The sequence below is a fragment of the Lagopus muta genome, chromosome Z, assembly GCF_023343835.1.
Source record: "Lagopus muta isolate bLagMut1 chromosome Z, bLagMut1 primary, whole genome shotgun sequence".
Classification (NCBI taxonomy): Eukaryota; Metazoa; Chordata; class Aves; order Galliformes; family Phasianidae; genus Lagopus; species Lagopus muta.
Window position 1 is genome coordinate 10,465,754 of NC_064472.1, and position 17,443 is coordinate 10,483,196.

The 17,443-nt window shown below is 43.1% G+C and overlaps 1 protein-coding gene across 7 annotated transcripts in view; it reads right to left on the reverse strand.

Moving 5' to 3' along the window:
• The window catches only part of PDZD2 (PDZ domain containing 2), a 198,823-nt gene that overhangs the window by 87,897 nt on the left and 93,483 nt on the right, over positions 1-17,443 (reverse strand). The window contains exon 1 of one of the 7 annotated variants that reach the window (XM_048931125.1): positions 7-105. The exons of the other annotated variants lie outside the window; for them this stretch is intronic. The gene's annotated coding sequence lies outside the window, so the exon portion shown is untranslated. Of the gene's footprint in view, positions 1-6; positions 106-17,443 lie in introns of those variants that run through there. 7 annotated transcript variants of the gene reach the window in all.

The window sequence follows — 17,443 nt, forward strand, 5'->3', positions numbered from 1 at the left end:
CCTCACCTTATCTTGAATGTTTGGGCTTTTCATGGGTCTGTTTTTGCTTGGCCTTTCCACAGCGTGGCTAGTGGCCAAGAAAACTGCCTGATCATAGCAGCTGGGCGCGATGACTCAGGGCACATGAATGCCATCTAACTAATCCCCTTCCACCTGTGTGCAAGGAGTGTTGGCCGCTCAGCTGAACATGACGAGGACCAGCACTGCCATACAGAGCAGAACTCAGGCATCAAGGTCAGACCTGCCCACTTCCCAGCAACATTCCCAGCAACCCAGCAAGGGGAAAAAGAAGAAAAAATAATTATTATTTTAAAAAAACCTCAATCCCCAAGCAAAAAGCTGACTTTTCAAGAGGCACATGAAGAAGTGCAGCCATCAGAGCACAAAGCGAGTTGTGACAGTGTGGCATATAATGCGATATAGATTGAGCATGCACAAGAGCCTCAGCAGGATTTACTCTTCGCAGAGCCCACAACTTTTGAATTTGCTAACATAGTAAGCACCCTGACATTAATGCAGTCACTGATGCTAAATAAAGCCAAGCAAAGTTGTGTAGCTTTGATCAGTCTTTTCATAAACGCAGTATAAATAATATTGCTGCTTTTCCGTATCTTAAGAGGCTTTTACATTTGGAAAGTGTTATGGGGGCTCGCTGGAGATGTAAGTAGTGTTTTGTTTCTTTTTGCCTCTCATGCTTTTTTTTCTTGATGTTTTTCAAACTGTAGACAGAAAAGTTAAACAACCCACTCCCAATGATCCAAACAATGTGTTTACATAAGGGTTTCTAAAATGAAAAATCAAGTTACCACACATTGAAATATTCTGCACTCTGGCCAAGTGTCTCAGCAGCCTAATGTCCGCAGAGAAACAGACTTGAGGTATAACGTTTCTGTCCAAAGTTTTGGATTTTTAAAGCAGAACACAAAGAAAAAAATGTACACCCAGTTTAACAGCAGAAGTCCCTGGCTGGAGGAACCTTGCTGGCCTTCTCTGGAGATCTGTGGCTGTTTGAAGCAAACCAGGGTTTACGTTTGCTCACGTCAGCGCTGCCACTTCCCCATGGAAGAAGCATGGTAGAAGTGGGACTGCTCCTGCAGCCTTCAGGTTCTTTCTACATGCTCCCCTATCCTTTGCACATGAGGATGCAGAAGAAGTTCACTAAGCACAATTCACACAGAATTAGAGGTTGACAGAGCTGTAGGTAGGCAGGACCACCACGCACATCTGCTCCCAGCAACTCGGCTTCTTTCAAAATGCCAATCCCTGGAGATGCCATCTCAGGTCCTCCAGCCATGCCTCTTCCATTGCTCCTTCACAGCCTTTAAACAGCTGTTCACAAACCCCCAGACACTCAATTAGCATTGAAAAACCTGAGCAAAGCATCAACTTCCAGTTTGGCATCTCAGAGGCTGATGAGGATGTGCATGGTTTATGCCGAGGGGGGTTATCACTGTGCTACGCAGTAGCCCAACTCTGATTCATCTTGTTAAAGCCATTTCTGCCAATTAGTGCAAAACCATTTCCTTCTGTGACAATTAATACTTACAGCAGTTATCCATTCAGTTCACAATGCTGTACAGGCATCCTTAAATCCTTATCTCCCAAGGCACAGGAAGAAGCTGCTTTCATGAAGGTGGTATTTTAAAATCCTAACACACACAGAAAGTAAGCTTAATCACATGAAGAAGCTTTAGGGTTACCATGACTAAATGCACCAGCCCCTACCAGGGAGTGCTGGAGCCTCTGACATTACTTCTTGCTTCGATTCCCCCATCATCCCTTCATCAAACACAGGCTACTTGTCCAAAGGGAACCAATAGTCAGAATCAGACATTTTGTCATCACTGATGTCATCATTGCTCCAAAAGGGCAAGAAAATGAAGGAGATCCCCCATATCTCCGAGTGGTATTTGGCTAATGCTTTAGAATACACAAATTTATATGCAGAAAGAAAGGATCTGAAAGAAACTCACAAAGCATACGAAGTCAATGCATCCAGACTGAATCCAGGGCAAGTGATAGCCCTGCTGGGCTCCCTGCAGCTCCACCACCCATTCTGCTAAAGAAAACTCTCACAGGAGCAAAACACTGGAAGCCTACAACCCTGATAGCTGCCTGAAATGCCTTCTGAGATCTCGCTTCACCCCACACTTGTGGGGAATAATCCTTTCTTAATGCAGTCTCGAGAGAGTTTCTCCTGGAGAATGATTTTCTGTTGTCAGGCCTCTAACAATGTTAGTTTTATTATTTTATTTCTTTCCCTGACAAAAGCCTTATAATCCTCTACTTTTTCATGAGACTAGAAACCACTATGTGACAGCTTTAAACTTTTCTTCCTTTAAACCCAGCTCTCCGGCCTCAGCTATAATCCTCCTATTGGAAAGATCTGTTTGCAAGTCCCTGCCTCCAGGCAGCAACATCACAGCAGCGATTAGGACCCACAAAATCCAATCAAACAGCCTCATCTTTCAGCTCAACTGGCACGAGTTTAATTTGATGGGAGGAACACCAAGGAAGCTAAGTGACAATCTGCAGTTACAAACTGCTCCCAAGCCACGCCATTCCCAGGTTCTTCCTCTGCAGCCATTCCCAGGTTCTTCCTCTGCAGTTCCGGAGTCCTTTGAACTGCAGGGATGGCACACTTGACAGCACCAGAGCCACTTTGACATCTGTGTCCTATTTTTAACTCCTTCCCCCGAGGCACCGGGGCTTCTGAGACCTTCTGGACTTTTGATCATCCTCTGGCTCTGTCTGGCTTTTCCTCCTCCTTCCAGTTTTATCCACTGTAAATGTTCAGTAACTACACGGACTGGCTCAAATTCTTACAACTTTGACATAGTATGAAGAGCACCTGTATAGTTAAAATGGTGGAATTCTGTCTGTTGCAACAGTTGAAATTTACCTCTAATTCTGTAAAATCAGAACATGAATTAAAGATGGATTAGCCTTCTGCTTCAGAAAAAAAAAAAAAAAAGGAAAAGAATATTCAGTGATGAAGCAGTCAACACATTTTGTAACAATGAAATCACATCCCTCCCCTTTTCTGAAAACTGTAGTGAAGTCAGAGAAACTGCCCCTGTCCAGAACAAATCAATGACACACCCTGCAATCAGGCATACCCATGAAGAGCAGAGCTTCGGTCAGCTGTGCAGTGCAAAGCTGCACAGTTCAGCTCAGGATCCCATTAGTCCCAGCTATGCTTCAGGTCTGCCTTTTTCCCCAGAATGGAGCTGCTATGGAGAAGCAGAGAGATGTGCCAAAGACCCCTGCCATTTTCAGTACATGCAGACATGGCTTTCCAGGCGTTTTCCATCCTATATCCTTGAATAACCACGCATCAGGGATTCTCTGTGTTGGAGGACCATGATATTACCAAGCTGTACCTTTAGCTTGCAAAAGCCCTAAAATCATCACATGTGGGAAGCAAAGAAACAATCCCCTGCATCCAACCACTTAAAACTATGGTCTGGCAGTACTACTGGTTTTTTGTTTTTTTTTTCCTGAGCTACTGATTTGCACTGAGCTTCTTCCCCTCAGGAAACAGTTAATAAATGGAGAGGGGGAAGACAGCATTCCTTAAGAAAAACAAAACAAAACAAAAACCTGGAGAGAAACAGCATGAGATACCAAGGCAGTTGTTTGAAAGCTCTCTCCCAATACACATAACGTGGGAGCCAGCATCACTTTAACAGCACTGCCCATTTGGGATCACGTTCTAAAAATGGGGGATGTTTTCGCGTTTTCATTTGCACTTCTGTCCTTACTCTAAACTCTCCTTTTTTTTTTTTTCCTTTACAAGGCAGGAAGGCTGACTCTGTATCGCTGACCCTACCTCATTCTTAACTACATGGCTGACAGCTGCATCCCTCATTGAATCTCTTCCAGATGTGGGAGCAGGCCATGCTAGCATCGCACAGGACACACTCCCCCAGTCTAGCAATCCATTGTGCTAATTAATAATCTGTCTTCAGAACAGACAGTAATCAATGAGAGCTAATAAACATACAGAAGCCTCATATATCACATAAATTGTCATATTGATGTGGTGAAAGGGCTCCTGATGACGCAAATGGGAGCAGAAAACAATGCGATACAGCCATCGCAGACGCACCTATTTCGCAGGCTGAAATGTCCAAGCTGACTTCTTATGTTTCAAAAGCAATTATACAGGCTTGCTCCCAGTGTAATTAACCCAGCTCTTCCAGCCACTGTTTAGCAAGAAAGCAAACTCAGTGTTAGAACACATAAATAGGATTTGCACTGCGCTGACTGCAAAGGGCCACGCTACTAAGTCCCTGCCAGGTCAAAATGAAAGAGTAGCATGGGTATCTATGTGCTGCTCTTTTGTGCATGGTATAAATCCAGCATGAATGTGTGTGCCATCTAACAAAAGTCCATTTCTGCATCATGTTGGCAAGGGAGATGATCCCGGCATGAACAGATCTAGTGTTGGTGGTCAGGTGCCCCTGCACTCAGATGGGTTTACCATGGGCTTCACATGAGGATTCCTATATCTACCACATCATTTTGGCAGCACAAAAAACAGCAACATCAGATGGGGGGCTCTAGATGCTACAGGAAGGACAGAAACACGAGTGGTTACGATCAACAACCCAAGGCAAGATTAAGAACCACCGCTGCTCAAAAAAATGCTCTGCTGACAGTGCTGTTTATTTCGTACAGACATGGAAAAATCCAGCCAACATACTTTATTCATGGCCTCTGCTTGACCAGACCAAAGATCTCAGCTAAGAACTAAGGAATCTCCTCCATTTTCAAGTGTCAGAAAGCAACCCAAGCATTGTATGGGTGTTTTTTTCCATATATCTTTGTTTAACTGGTCTCTTGTGCAAGCCTCACCCATGTCATACAATAAATTTAGCTGAAAATGAAGATAGCAAGACCTAGTTAAACCTATTCCCAAAGGCAGTGTCTGTTACGAAGTGTTTCAGGTATGGAAAAGGAAAAAGTAAAGACGTCCATGTTTTTCCCCATTACTGTATCACAGACTTCAAGGCAAAAATTCAAGCAGGAAGAGATGCCTGGAATTTCTTTACCTCCAAAGTGAAGGATTAAGGCAAACATTAAAACAGGAGGAGATGTCTGGAATTTCTTTAACCTCAAAGCTAAGGAGTATTTGCAGCACCTTCAAACATTGCATCTTGGATCACATTCATTAAGCATTGCTTCAGAAAGCTTCTCAGAGGTGCAAGTTATTTGGTTCAGCTCCTTGTCACATCATCCACTACATCTACACTCAACAAGTGCAAAACACCCTTAAGGTAAGGTGCAAGGGCTGATTTAAAAGCTTCTCCTCTCGAACAAAGGGCATGCAATGAATGCAGAAGCAAGAAAGTGATTAGTATTTCTGAAGAGATGTTGCCATTTCACACCTGAAACCTCCAGCTTAATATTTGATTGTCAAATTAGATCTAGGCAGCTTCAGTAGAAACATACTTTGTGCTCATACTCCAACCATCTATGGCAGGTAACTAAATCTAACACTTAAAAAAATTTCGTGTACTTTGAGCTAAGAGTATAATCACAGTACATCTGGCATTTAAATAAAATAACCATTAGCACAGGAAACGCTAATGTAAATGTACTGGGCCAGGCAAAGACAGATGAATATGGAGAAGCAGCATGGGACTGGATTTAATGCCATGTTTATCAGGGATTTGCTGTACTGAGAAATGCAGAGAACTTCCTGTGGCAGGCTGAGCTCAGTTACAAGATTAAAAATACAGGCTGTGACTAAAACTGTAGATTTAATTATCTGGCTTAATTGGACAAGGAGGAAAAACAGCTCCAATATAGGCTGATTGCTCCAAGAAGGCAGCAGACTACTTTCATAAAAGCTAAGACACCCACAGAGTGCTACAAGTTGGACAGTTTTTCACATTGCCCATTAAAAAACATGCAGGTATCTATTTGTTAACTAGAGCAATAGAAATGTCCACTGGTGTTTAGAAGGAGAAACATATTACTTGAGATTAATTGAATTATGCTATACCAAGCCTACAGATTAGCATGAATTAGCCTCTACTGACAGCAAGTTCTAGCAACACTTCGACCTGCAATCAGTGAACAATTCCATAAAATTTCAAGTCGTGTTCACAATTATTAACCAAATCACATACACAACTGGCACCAGGAGACACTAACCAATGGCACAAAAATTACCCTCCTCAAAGCAGGCATTATGCCCAACCCTACCACTGACTCATGAAATGCCCTGCAGCAGGTCATTTGATGTCTTTGTGCCTCAATAAAATAAGAATAATACTTTCTCGCCTTCATACTAATTGCCACTTAAGATCTGTAGATGAGAAAAGTTATGGAAGTGATTACTAATAAATCACGTCATGATATTCCGAGGCCTAAATTCATTTCACTTGTCACTCAGTGGTGAGTAAGAGCAGTATCCTCTCTCCGAAGCTTAATCCAATTTGTTGTGGCTATTTTTGCAACAGCCGTACTTACTTTCATGGTCCAGTAGGCTTCCTTTGATGTCCCTCTGATGATTGCACACCATTACAACAAGTCCACACCAAGGGTCCCACCACTGAGATGGACTGTCACCCAGGCTGCTGCAGGTTTTACTGGTCCCTGCACTGGGAAGAGAAGGGAGGGTACATCCCACATGTCTGTGGGCTCTCTCATGGCCCTGGAGCCACAAAGAGGTAAGAAACAAGTATTTCATCAGCAAACAGGGCTCAGCTGCCATTCCTTATTTATCCACATGCTAAACTGGATTACCTAAAGCTTGACACATCACCATGCCCCACACAGGTCACCAGCATTATTATCCCTGTTGTGCCATGGAGAAACCTGTAATGAGATTAATGTGATTGCCCAGGGCCATAAAGCAAATCCAGGGATGAGCTAAGGACAGAGACAGGATCAGGACAACCTCCATCAGTGCTATGCTTGGCTGTGCTTTCACACCCCCAGCCACGTGCCAGCACCAGGGTGCATGGAGCAACTCTATCAGCAAATGAAGGAAGTGATGCAACTGAACAGCAACCTCAGAGTGTCGCAAGGAGGACTGTGGCATTTCACCCATGACCTCTCTGACTATGTGGTCACACAAATGGTACTGAAAAGTATTTTATTTTCTAAGGCTCTTCCTTCAGGAGAAACTCCATGTGCCAATCTGCTCCTAAACACCTACAAGAGAACAGTACAAAAAGGTACAAGACAAAGTGTACAAACAGGTGAGAATACTATCTTAGACAAACAAGTGTTCGGCAACTTGTTGTGCTTGCAAGGATGAATCACTACCTCCTGCAAGCTGTAATTTACTGGGAGGACACCAACCAGCTCTGTGTGGTAGGCAGGTGAAACCAATGCCTCCCCACTTAATTGGCTGTTTTTCTCCAAACTCAAACTTGGTTGACTAGGAGGATCTCCCATGCGCTACCAAACCCAGAAGACAGATTTAGTGACAAGTTCCCTGACAAAGACATTGTCTAGCGAGAAAAAGACACCTTTCCTTAAATTTGAAAGCCTTGGCTCGCTCTCATTTTCAACTGATTCAAAAGACCTGAGTCTCAAGAAAGAATATCTTGTCTTGGCCAAGAAAACCTTTATTGTCAAAGGTTTCAACATGACTTGGGGAAGTGTTAGTCAGATCATGTGCAACAAAGGAAAATTAACAGGTAATTAATAGGATGCATTCGAGCTTCTCTCTCATTAAAAAAAAAAAAGCTAAATTTATACTACAAAGCAGAAAATATTTGGATTCAGCCTTTAACAATGCCCTCATTATTCATAAGCAAGCTCCCTAACCACAGAAAGTTGGGCATCATCTCCTCTGACTACATTTTTTGTTTTTTTTGGTGAAAGAGTGGCCACAAGAGCTCACTAACATGCAGATCCTGTAGCGCATTCATGCATGACCAGTCGGCACACCCAGAGATCACCTCCTCAGTCAGACCCGTGGGGAATTCAGTCTAAGAACACGCAGTTCAGGAATTATAAAAGCAGGTGCAGGCATGAGATCAGCATCTGAGATCCCCAGTGAGACCACGAGGCCACCAGCACCAAGATCTTGCTGCACAGCAGTTCCAGCGCTTTGGGAAGGACAGAGCGCATTCAGGGTACACAAGCAAGTTGTAATGTAAAACACGACTGGTGCTAGGACAGGACATCTCCATGCTGACAAAGCATAGGAGCGCATCTTGCTGCTCACCTGTCTTCATGTGACTCTCACTTAAATGAAGCACTTTCATGGATAGGGGAGCAGGTAACACTGTCTTATTTCACAGTCTGTAGAAATTGATCAAAAGCATTTCCTTATTTTAATTTCTGCATTTTGTTAATCTGCCATGAACAATCAGGTACTACAAAGCTGAGAGCAACACAGACGTCTGAACTGTTTATGGTAGTAAGAAGAGAAGTAAAGGAGAAACAACTCCCACCCTAAAAGCTTAGTCTAAGAGAATACAAATTTCAAATGTCATTCAAGAAGGTCTACAGCCTCTTTTTAGACACAAGGTCAGACAAAATGGAAACAACTGCCACTTCAGACCAAATAATCTCTATTCTTGCATACCCTATAATTTCTATCCTTCTCACAGTTTTCCTGTGTTCCTACTACTGGTTCAAACATCAGAAATAACCAAAATATTTAGGACAATTCAGCTGAGATCAGCTAATTTATTGTATTCTCAGAGGTAGAGGAATCACTACAGAATAGAAAACTCAGAGATGTCATCTGTCAAAGGCACTTTGACCATGCTTACAGTACTGTATCATATAATGGTCTTATCCCAATCAGTGGAGATCCACGTTCCCATTACAACACTGTGTCACTTAACATAATTATACACCGTTCACATCACTATCACCACACAATTGAGGACATTAATGCACAAAGAAAAGAGAAGGAAAAAAGTCTCCAAAAACCATGTTGTCCAGACAGTAGGAAAGACTGAAAATACCGTCTCATGTATTTGGAGCTGAGCCTTTCTGAATAAATTAGCATTCAGCCAGTGAGGACACATGGAAGGAAACTTTACCAAGTGCCAAAAACGACTTGTCTGAAAAGAATTCAGTAAATAGATTCCAGCGTCTGACAAGTGTAAGCTGCACTGAATATTATCAGAGACGGCAGTACTTCTTAATCATGTGGACTGCATTTTTAACTGGTAGCTCCTACCAGTGAAGTCCAAACGACAATCTGAAGGGTCTCTCCAAGGAGAGGCAGAAACGGTCAGTGTGACAGATGCTGCTGGATCAGGGTATTCAGAACTCATTGCATGAACCTTATCAATGTGTTATTTATTTTCACAGACTTGTTCCAGATTGTATTTATGGCACAAGGGCTAGGATCAAGAGCATTTCTTTCACGAAATGAGGCTAATGAGGGCAATTAACCCAACTCCAAAATATACAAGCTGTGCAGATAAGAAGTCTCATTTGAATTTTGCTATTCTCGCAAAAAGCAGATGGATTGATCTGACTGGTTTCATGGGACTTTTGCCTTGCTGTAAAAGATTAATGCTCTCTCCCTTTAGCTACAGATCAAAAACCAGGCCAGCGGGTGAAAATAAAAGCCTCATGATCCTAAGAAAGGACCTGCAAAAAAACCTCGTCTCTTGCCGAGATCTCCAGGAGGTGTAAGGGTGACCAAATGATAGGAATTGGTACACTTGTGTTTTACCAAGCATTCTCTCTAGCAGGTCACTGCTGTGGACCAACATGATGCTCTCCAACAAGAAGAAGCTATCAGGGCAACTGCCACTGCCAAGAGAGGAAGCCACTGGTATGCATGGCCCTGAAGCAAGGCCAGATCTGGATAAGAGAATATGAGAAGGAGCCAGAGCCCCAGAGTTCTGACATCACCAGACTTCTCGGAGGAGACCAGATGTGGTCATCATCTTGCTCAGGGTATATCTGGAGGATGTACCAACTCCTCACTCCCTCCACAGCCTCCTCCGGGCCTTCACACCCTCTCATGCCCTTCTCCCTGCCTCCCCCAGGAGCCATAGCCCAAGCTGCAGAGATGCTCTTTCTTGAGGCTGCTGCTCCCTCCAAAGATGACACAGAACAGCAGTTCCAGATGAGTTCAGGTCTGAAGACAGTTCCGGCCTCCCTCTGGCCTACTCCTTGAATTGTGCTTCTGCTGTCAAGCAATTGGCAGCTGCAAAACAGGATTCCCCATAGAAGCATGTGCACCAAGTACTTGTCAGGGGTTTCACAGAAACAGTCACCCCCATGTGCAAAGCAGCGCAAGGAAACAAGGCAAGAGATCTTGATCCAAAACTCTGGATTAAGACCTGCAGCTATGAGGTCTTCTAGAACATCATATTCTCCATGTAATTAGGGGTGGAAAACGTGAATAACGGAATACTTCACTTCTTTGAGTGGGTGATAAAAAGAGTTGGGAATATTACTTATGATCAATAGTGGCTGGAATTTATTCCATTTGGTTAACATCTGTTAACTAAACAGGTGTTATTTGGACAGGGCCTCTATCATGGCATCAACCCACAGCAAGAGAGGAGGGAAGCCAAAAAGTCGAAGCATGGATCATACGATTTTTGATCCCAAATGATTCACTTCAGCTAAAGGCTGTTACTGGAGACACAAGGCAGACTGCGTGGATCATCCCTAGGAGCTACTCATTTAAAGCTCCCTTGGCTGTACACACATACATTTGGAGTGGTTGCTCATGTGTATTTGCTAAGTGGCCCAGTATCCTCATTCTTATGGTAGACTTCACAGGCTGTGGTTTCACTGCCAAAGCCTTCTCTAACAAAAACAGCAAAAAGCCTACCCACTTACACGTTTGTGGATTGCTGCCAGGAGCAGAGCCCCATAGGCTTAAGAAACATTTAAGCAAATACCCGTGATGAGGATGGTGCTTTCCAGATACTCAAAAGTAGGAAAGTCCCACATTCAGATGTTCAGCAGCTGAGGGAGCATGCAGGAGCCAGGGCAAAGACACAGAAAAAGGCACAACAAAGAAACCACCCCAGTGAGACGGACTGCAGCAAAACTGACCTGAGAAAGACAATCATTATGCAGAAGAAGAACTCAAGCTAATTTCTTAAAATTAGCTTTTAGGCATCACCCTGCCAAGCTCTCACCAGCCTCCTTTATTGCTTACACCTACCTGCTCCTGGTGAAATCTACTATTTCTTCCATTGCTACAAGTCACCCATGGTGTGCAGGGGTAAGGAAGGGAGGCACACCTGTGTTACTGCTCGTCTCTTCCAGTTGAAGAAACCCAGCAATCCACCCCTCCACAAATTTCAAAGATAACAGCACCCAGAGGTACCTCGTATCCTATATCACGAGACAGAAACCTCTCTAAACCCACTGACTGTAAAGAATGTATCCAAAAGCCTCATCTGCTAACAAATTCTGGCATTTGATGGGAGGCAGCAAAAGGCCTGCTCCCAAAGTCTCCTTTCTCTGCTCTCAATACTCTTTCAAAATGCACCTATAGAGTTAAATTAATATGGATGGTTTTTTAAACTGGCTTTAAAATGCTTTCATTGCACATGGAAAAAGGAATCTATCATGTGGAATTCCTGCAGCTTAAAAGATATTTTAAACAGAACAATACAGTCTGTAATGGTCCTTTCTATTTGGATGGTAATTCCATCCAGAGGTCCCAAAGAAGCAAGAGATCCCAGTTAAGCTCACAGCTGGCCATGCATGTGTGTCTGATCCTCACACACCAACCAATAACTGCCTCCCCACCAACAAGCTGCCAGTCCATGCACACCTGCACAGGGACACAATGGCAAGAGACAGGAATGCCAGCATTAAGTATATTGCTTGTGACCCTTGTAATAATGCATATTTAATCACCTAGAAATGGTGGTCTATTTTCCTTAATCAATAACCCTAATGCTGAATGTAAGCTCTTTAAAAGGGGATTCCCAAAGTTAATTGCTGCAGCTTTGGTTTGTGGAAGCAACCTCAGATGGTCAGGCTTGAAACAGCTGACATCCCAGTCCCAAACCTCCGCCATTCCCAGGGCACACAATCACCCTTCCTGCATTTGTCTTTGCTAAAAGACAAGGGGACTGTCTCCTGTAGTGCAGAACCCTGGGGTGGGCGGAGGAGCGAAGTGGGTACCAGACTCCTCAGGGCCACCAGCACCAACATGATGCAGTAAAGGGAGGGTGCAGACAACTCTTTCTCAATGGCCAGAGCATAAAAACCCAGACTGAGCAGGGTTTTTTTTTACAGTTAAAGCATCCCACAGTCATTTTCCTCATCCCCACCAAAAAGGACACTGACTGGTCCACCCGTGGGGGCCTTTTTCCATTCCCCAAGTGTCCAAATGCATGCAATGCCTTTCATATTTTTCTCTCTCTGTGTACTCCATCCATTCAAAGTCCTCCTCTCAGCTCATTTCTTACGAGACACCCAGAGGTTATAAATCTACAGAACTCCCCCAAAGACTACAGTTTCACAAACAATCACATCCCAGTCATTTCCTCTCTGCAGTTCTCAGTCGCATCCTGTTTATTCTGCATCTATCTTGTTTGGATCACAAACTCTTCAGAACAAGGACTTTTCACATTTTGTGTCTACGCTGCTGGAAGCATGCTGGTGCTACCCAACTCAGAGCTGCTACGGTCAGAGGAGACCTCTGCAATTATCTAGTCTGGCCTTTTGCACAACGCTCAACCAACTTCAGCAAATGACTTCTGCATTAAATCCTGAAAATCCCAGAAGTACACTGCTAGCATAAAACCACTTTATTCTGCATCATCTCCCAGGTTAGCTGCATATTTAGTGTTTATTCAAATCCGTCCAGTACTTACAACTAGTCTGACATTCACATTTTAGGATGTTTTCCAAAACACACATGCACCTTATTTCTGCAACCTCTGCACTGAAACTGCAGTTGCTAATTACTTACAACACTTTGCATTTGCCAGGTTCATATCTAATGTACCTGCCCCGAGATAAGATTTGCTCAAGAAAAAGGAACCGTAATATAAATCATAGACGTACACTCCTGTTTTTAAGAAACTACGTCTGTAAAAGATTAAAGACCTGAAATGATTTGACAATAGAGTGAAGGAAAAGAATGAGCTGATGGCATTTGTTGGTATGTAAGGTATTCTTGTGTTAAAAATTTATATATAAAAACCTGTCATGCACTCTGAATACCTGTATTAACTTTAATGCACAACATGCTATAAAGTGATCTTCTTCTGAAGAAAAAAAAGATTAAATTCTTTTGAGCCAAGTATTAAAAGCATTCTTAAACCAAACATACACAAAAGGAATTCTCACAAAAAATCTGTTTCTCATCTGTCCAAAATTCTATTGGCTTCAGCTAAATTCAATCAATCAATACTCAAAGAATAAAATAAAATAAAATAAAATAAAATAAAATAAAATAAAATAAAATAAAAAATAAAATAAAATAAAATAAAATAAAAAAATAAAATAAAACAAAATAAAATAAAATACCCTATCCAGTTATAAATTTTTCTTTAACTACAATCATCTGACAGTGGAGTACCACTGACCTAACTTTATGAGCACTTGTCAGCTGATGATGGCCACAGTGCTGTCAGGAGCAGAGAACAGTGATTCTTTGCTCATTTGCCAAGCAGAGACCAGAAGCGACCCACCACAAATCACACAGCAAGCAGCACAATCCAGAGGGAAAATAAACAACCGACTAAAATGAATGGACTATGAGGGATTTGCGCCTGCCCTACACCATGCACTCAGACAACAAGGTACCAAACAGCTCAAGGAAGAGCTGCAACAACTTTGCTCCATGACAACTAGCAAGTCATTAATGATACGCAGATTTCCTCATTTCTTCCAAACAGTGCCATCCTTCTGCCCATAGTGAAAGCCTCTATGAATGTGGTATCACATGAGGCGTTACACAAGAACAAAGAGCTTCCACAATTTTCTTTTAATTGCTATGACAACTCTGTTTATTTGGATTTAAACATCATCTTGGGATGTTTATACAGCAAACAGCACAACATGACAAGGCAAATGGGACAGGAAGAGCCAGCAAAATGCTCGTGTGGGTAACTTCTGTACAAATCACATAATGCTAAGAAAAAAGCAAGAGCCAACAGCTATGATGAAAAGTACGGGGGAGTTAAGAACCAAACCAAAACAAACACTTCTCACCATTTCCCTTTTTTAGCAGGAGCAGCGATCATGTTTGCAGCTCCAGTGCTGGGAAACTGGAGAGGACTCTACAATTCTGTCCAGCTGCAACTGTGTGTCCCCACCTGCGTTTGGAAGTGGGATTTTAATTTGCATCATCACCGCCTTGCACGTGCATTTCCAGGGCTTGCTGAAGATATGCTGATTAAATGAAGATGTCCTGCATTGTCAGGTAACAACTGTGCTTCCGACTGTGCTCATAAATATCAGTTATTAAACAGCTTCACAGGACACCGCCTGTAGTCGCATGTTTAAAACCTCCATTTCCCTGCAAAGTTGGGCTAAAACAATATAAGCACCACTCAGACTATCACAAAAACTGTCACAGAATATAACTGGTACTCAGTCATCTAATTAAAGCCTGGGATGCTGCATTTGTTTGCCATCCCATAATCTCACAAAACACCTACAAGCACAGACAAACTTCAGTAAAATGCAAGTTGAAAGCACACAAAGACTCACTCTTGAGAACACAATCAGGGCAGGAGGTGATGGAGCGGAGGAGCCCATCAGTGACATCCCACAGCTGATCTCACCAGGCTGACACTAACCCCAAGCACCACTGTGACCAAATCCAACACAGATGCCAAGGGGGAGGCAGCTCTATCAACTCTCAGACTTAAGATTCAGTCACTATGCAGCAGCAGCCTGGTATACGGCCCTGCCATGGTTTTGAAGAACTGAGCAATTGTCTTCAGACACAACAGACAACTGTTCAAAGCAAGACACCAGAATGAAGAGAATAAGAACCTGCAGCCAATCTCAGGGACTTCCCAGCAGCTTGGGACATGGTCTGGCTCCACCAGGAGTTTCCAGCACCCAGCTGGCAGGCTCAGCACAGAGCAGATGTAGACACTGGGATGGGCTTTTCATAACACCTCCATTTTGGGGGTCAGCCTCATGATGCGCAGATCCAGGACATTCATTACATTAGAGTTTCTTGGGCTGCGTTTACATGAAGGTCACATTCCTCTGCAGGACTGCCCCCCGTGCTCCCAGCTTCACATACTAGTTTTCCCACATAACTTCTAAGCAAAGCATGCTGTCTGCACTAAACACATGGTTTTACTAATTCAAATGGGCCACATAAACAGAACAGCTCTATTCTCATCTAAGGACCAATTTACCTGCAGATCTTCCAAAATTACTGTTAATAGAACTACTTTCAGTTAAGAACTCCAAGGACAAAAAGATTTTTGTTCAGTTTTGATTTCAAGAGGGAATTGGTAGAGCAAAGACTAGCTGATTAGCTATTTGCCTTAGGCACTGGTTACTACAGGCTTCTAGTTTAGTTTCAGTTTCTTCACGTTTCCAATGATGATATCTGTCCCATTCATACTGGTGGCTTCTGCAGCCTTGGAAGAGACGACGAACTATTTTGCAAGCACACCGGATCGGGAACACTGTGAGATGTCTGGTGAGGTCCAGTCAGCGGTGAATGCACTCTCCTACACGCTATTAGACACGATTAAAACATGCAAAATGTAGATGCCTCCATATATGTCCCACAGATGCAACCTGCTCCTGTAAAGAACAGGACAGGAAAAGGGGAGAAAAGAAGAAGGAAGGGGAAAAAGAAGGGTCTCTTCAGGGGATCTTCTCACCCCTAAGCAGAAAAGAATAGACTCTGGATAATCTTCAAACAAACCAACAAACATAAGCAGTTCCAAATTTGCAATTCCAGTTGCCCATGGGGACAGAGAGCACATACTGCTCTGTGCAGATCACACAATACGGAAGAGTCCAGAGAACCCAGAGGCATAAAGCCCAATCTCACTACTGCAAAGCCTTACTTACTTAACTACCAACACAAAACCAGTTTTCTTAGGACTTAGTGGTGAGACATGTCATTCAGGCCAAAGGCAAACATCTAAAAACAGCAGCAAGGTGGGGATTTTTATTTTTATTTTTTTTCTGAAACTGAAGTCTGTAGCAGCCTTTTTGACACAGAAAAATAAGTTTCCCCAGAAAGTAAGATGCATAGATGATCTTCAAAACTAACATGACAGCTACAGGTGCATATGAAACACCATTAGCTCCCTAAGTATCTTTTGGGGACTGGTTAGACGTGGAGCAGCTATAAATCACAGCAAGCCCTTTCTAAGGGAAGCAACACTGGCTGCATCTGTGCAACAACTGCATGGAGGTCAGGCTGGCGTGTTAAATCACTTCTCCAATGAATCACCCCAACAGTTTTGAGCACAGTATTTAGTTTCATTACCATCCCTGCAGAAACTGGTTAGTTAATCTCATTTAACCCTCTGTGCCAACATTCGTATAGTTTCCATTGCTGCACTGGAATCTGCAGATAACATGACCTGGCTCAGTGCTCCTGGTGCTCCCAGGATCAATTACCATTTCACACATCACTGTTTCTTTACCAAGCCATGAATGTCCTCCAGTCGATCATAACTTCAGTCCCATGCTTCAAGAGTCTGATCTTTGAAAATTTGCTACTTGGCAAGATTTACTGCAACAAAGGAAGATCATCCCAGTCGCGCTTCTGGCTATATCCATTCACACTCCCTGCCACTGCAGTGGCCACTCGATGGTTTAAGTTATGTGATTAAAAAGAAAGCGATGGTAATTGTGCAGTAGCTGGTCTGTCAGCTCTCTGAAAATAATGAGCTCTCTTCCTCCTTACGTTCACCACAATATATCTTTAGAAAAGTCTTACAGAGATTAATGCTCAATTGCTGTAAATGAGCTTAGCTTTTTTTATTCTAAGAGAGGATCTGGCCCCCAAATCCTGATAAGCCATTGCTCCAGCATCCCTATTAGAAGAAAATCCTGTACTGGAGTTAAGACAGAACTTTGGCCTCATGTCTTGCCTGTAAATTCAGTGACAGAGATTTGGCATACTTTCTATCAACAAGCCAGGCCTAAGTGTGTACTTTAAATTAAGCTAAGATACAAGACATCAAACACTCAAATCTTAACACGATAAGACAAATCCAGTGTTTCTGCTGCTCATCTTCACCTTAGCTGCCTCTTCCTCATGCATTCCAATGGGAACATTAACCTCACCTGCTCTCAGGCTGAGCACCATGGGAAGCTCATTCATGGCAATGTCAGCATTTGAAATACTGGATCCGTGAGCAGCAGCTCTACAGCAGACCCAGCCGGGTCCCTGCAGCACCCCAGGTAGTGGAGAAGTGAACCACGTCACAGGGAAGAAGGCCTCAGGGAGAACATCATGTTCCTAAAAACCACTGTGATTTCAGGCATCTGTTTTGAAACTGCAAGTGCTATGAAGTGACAACATGCG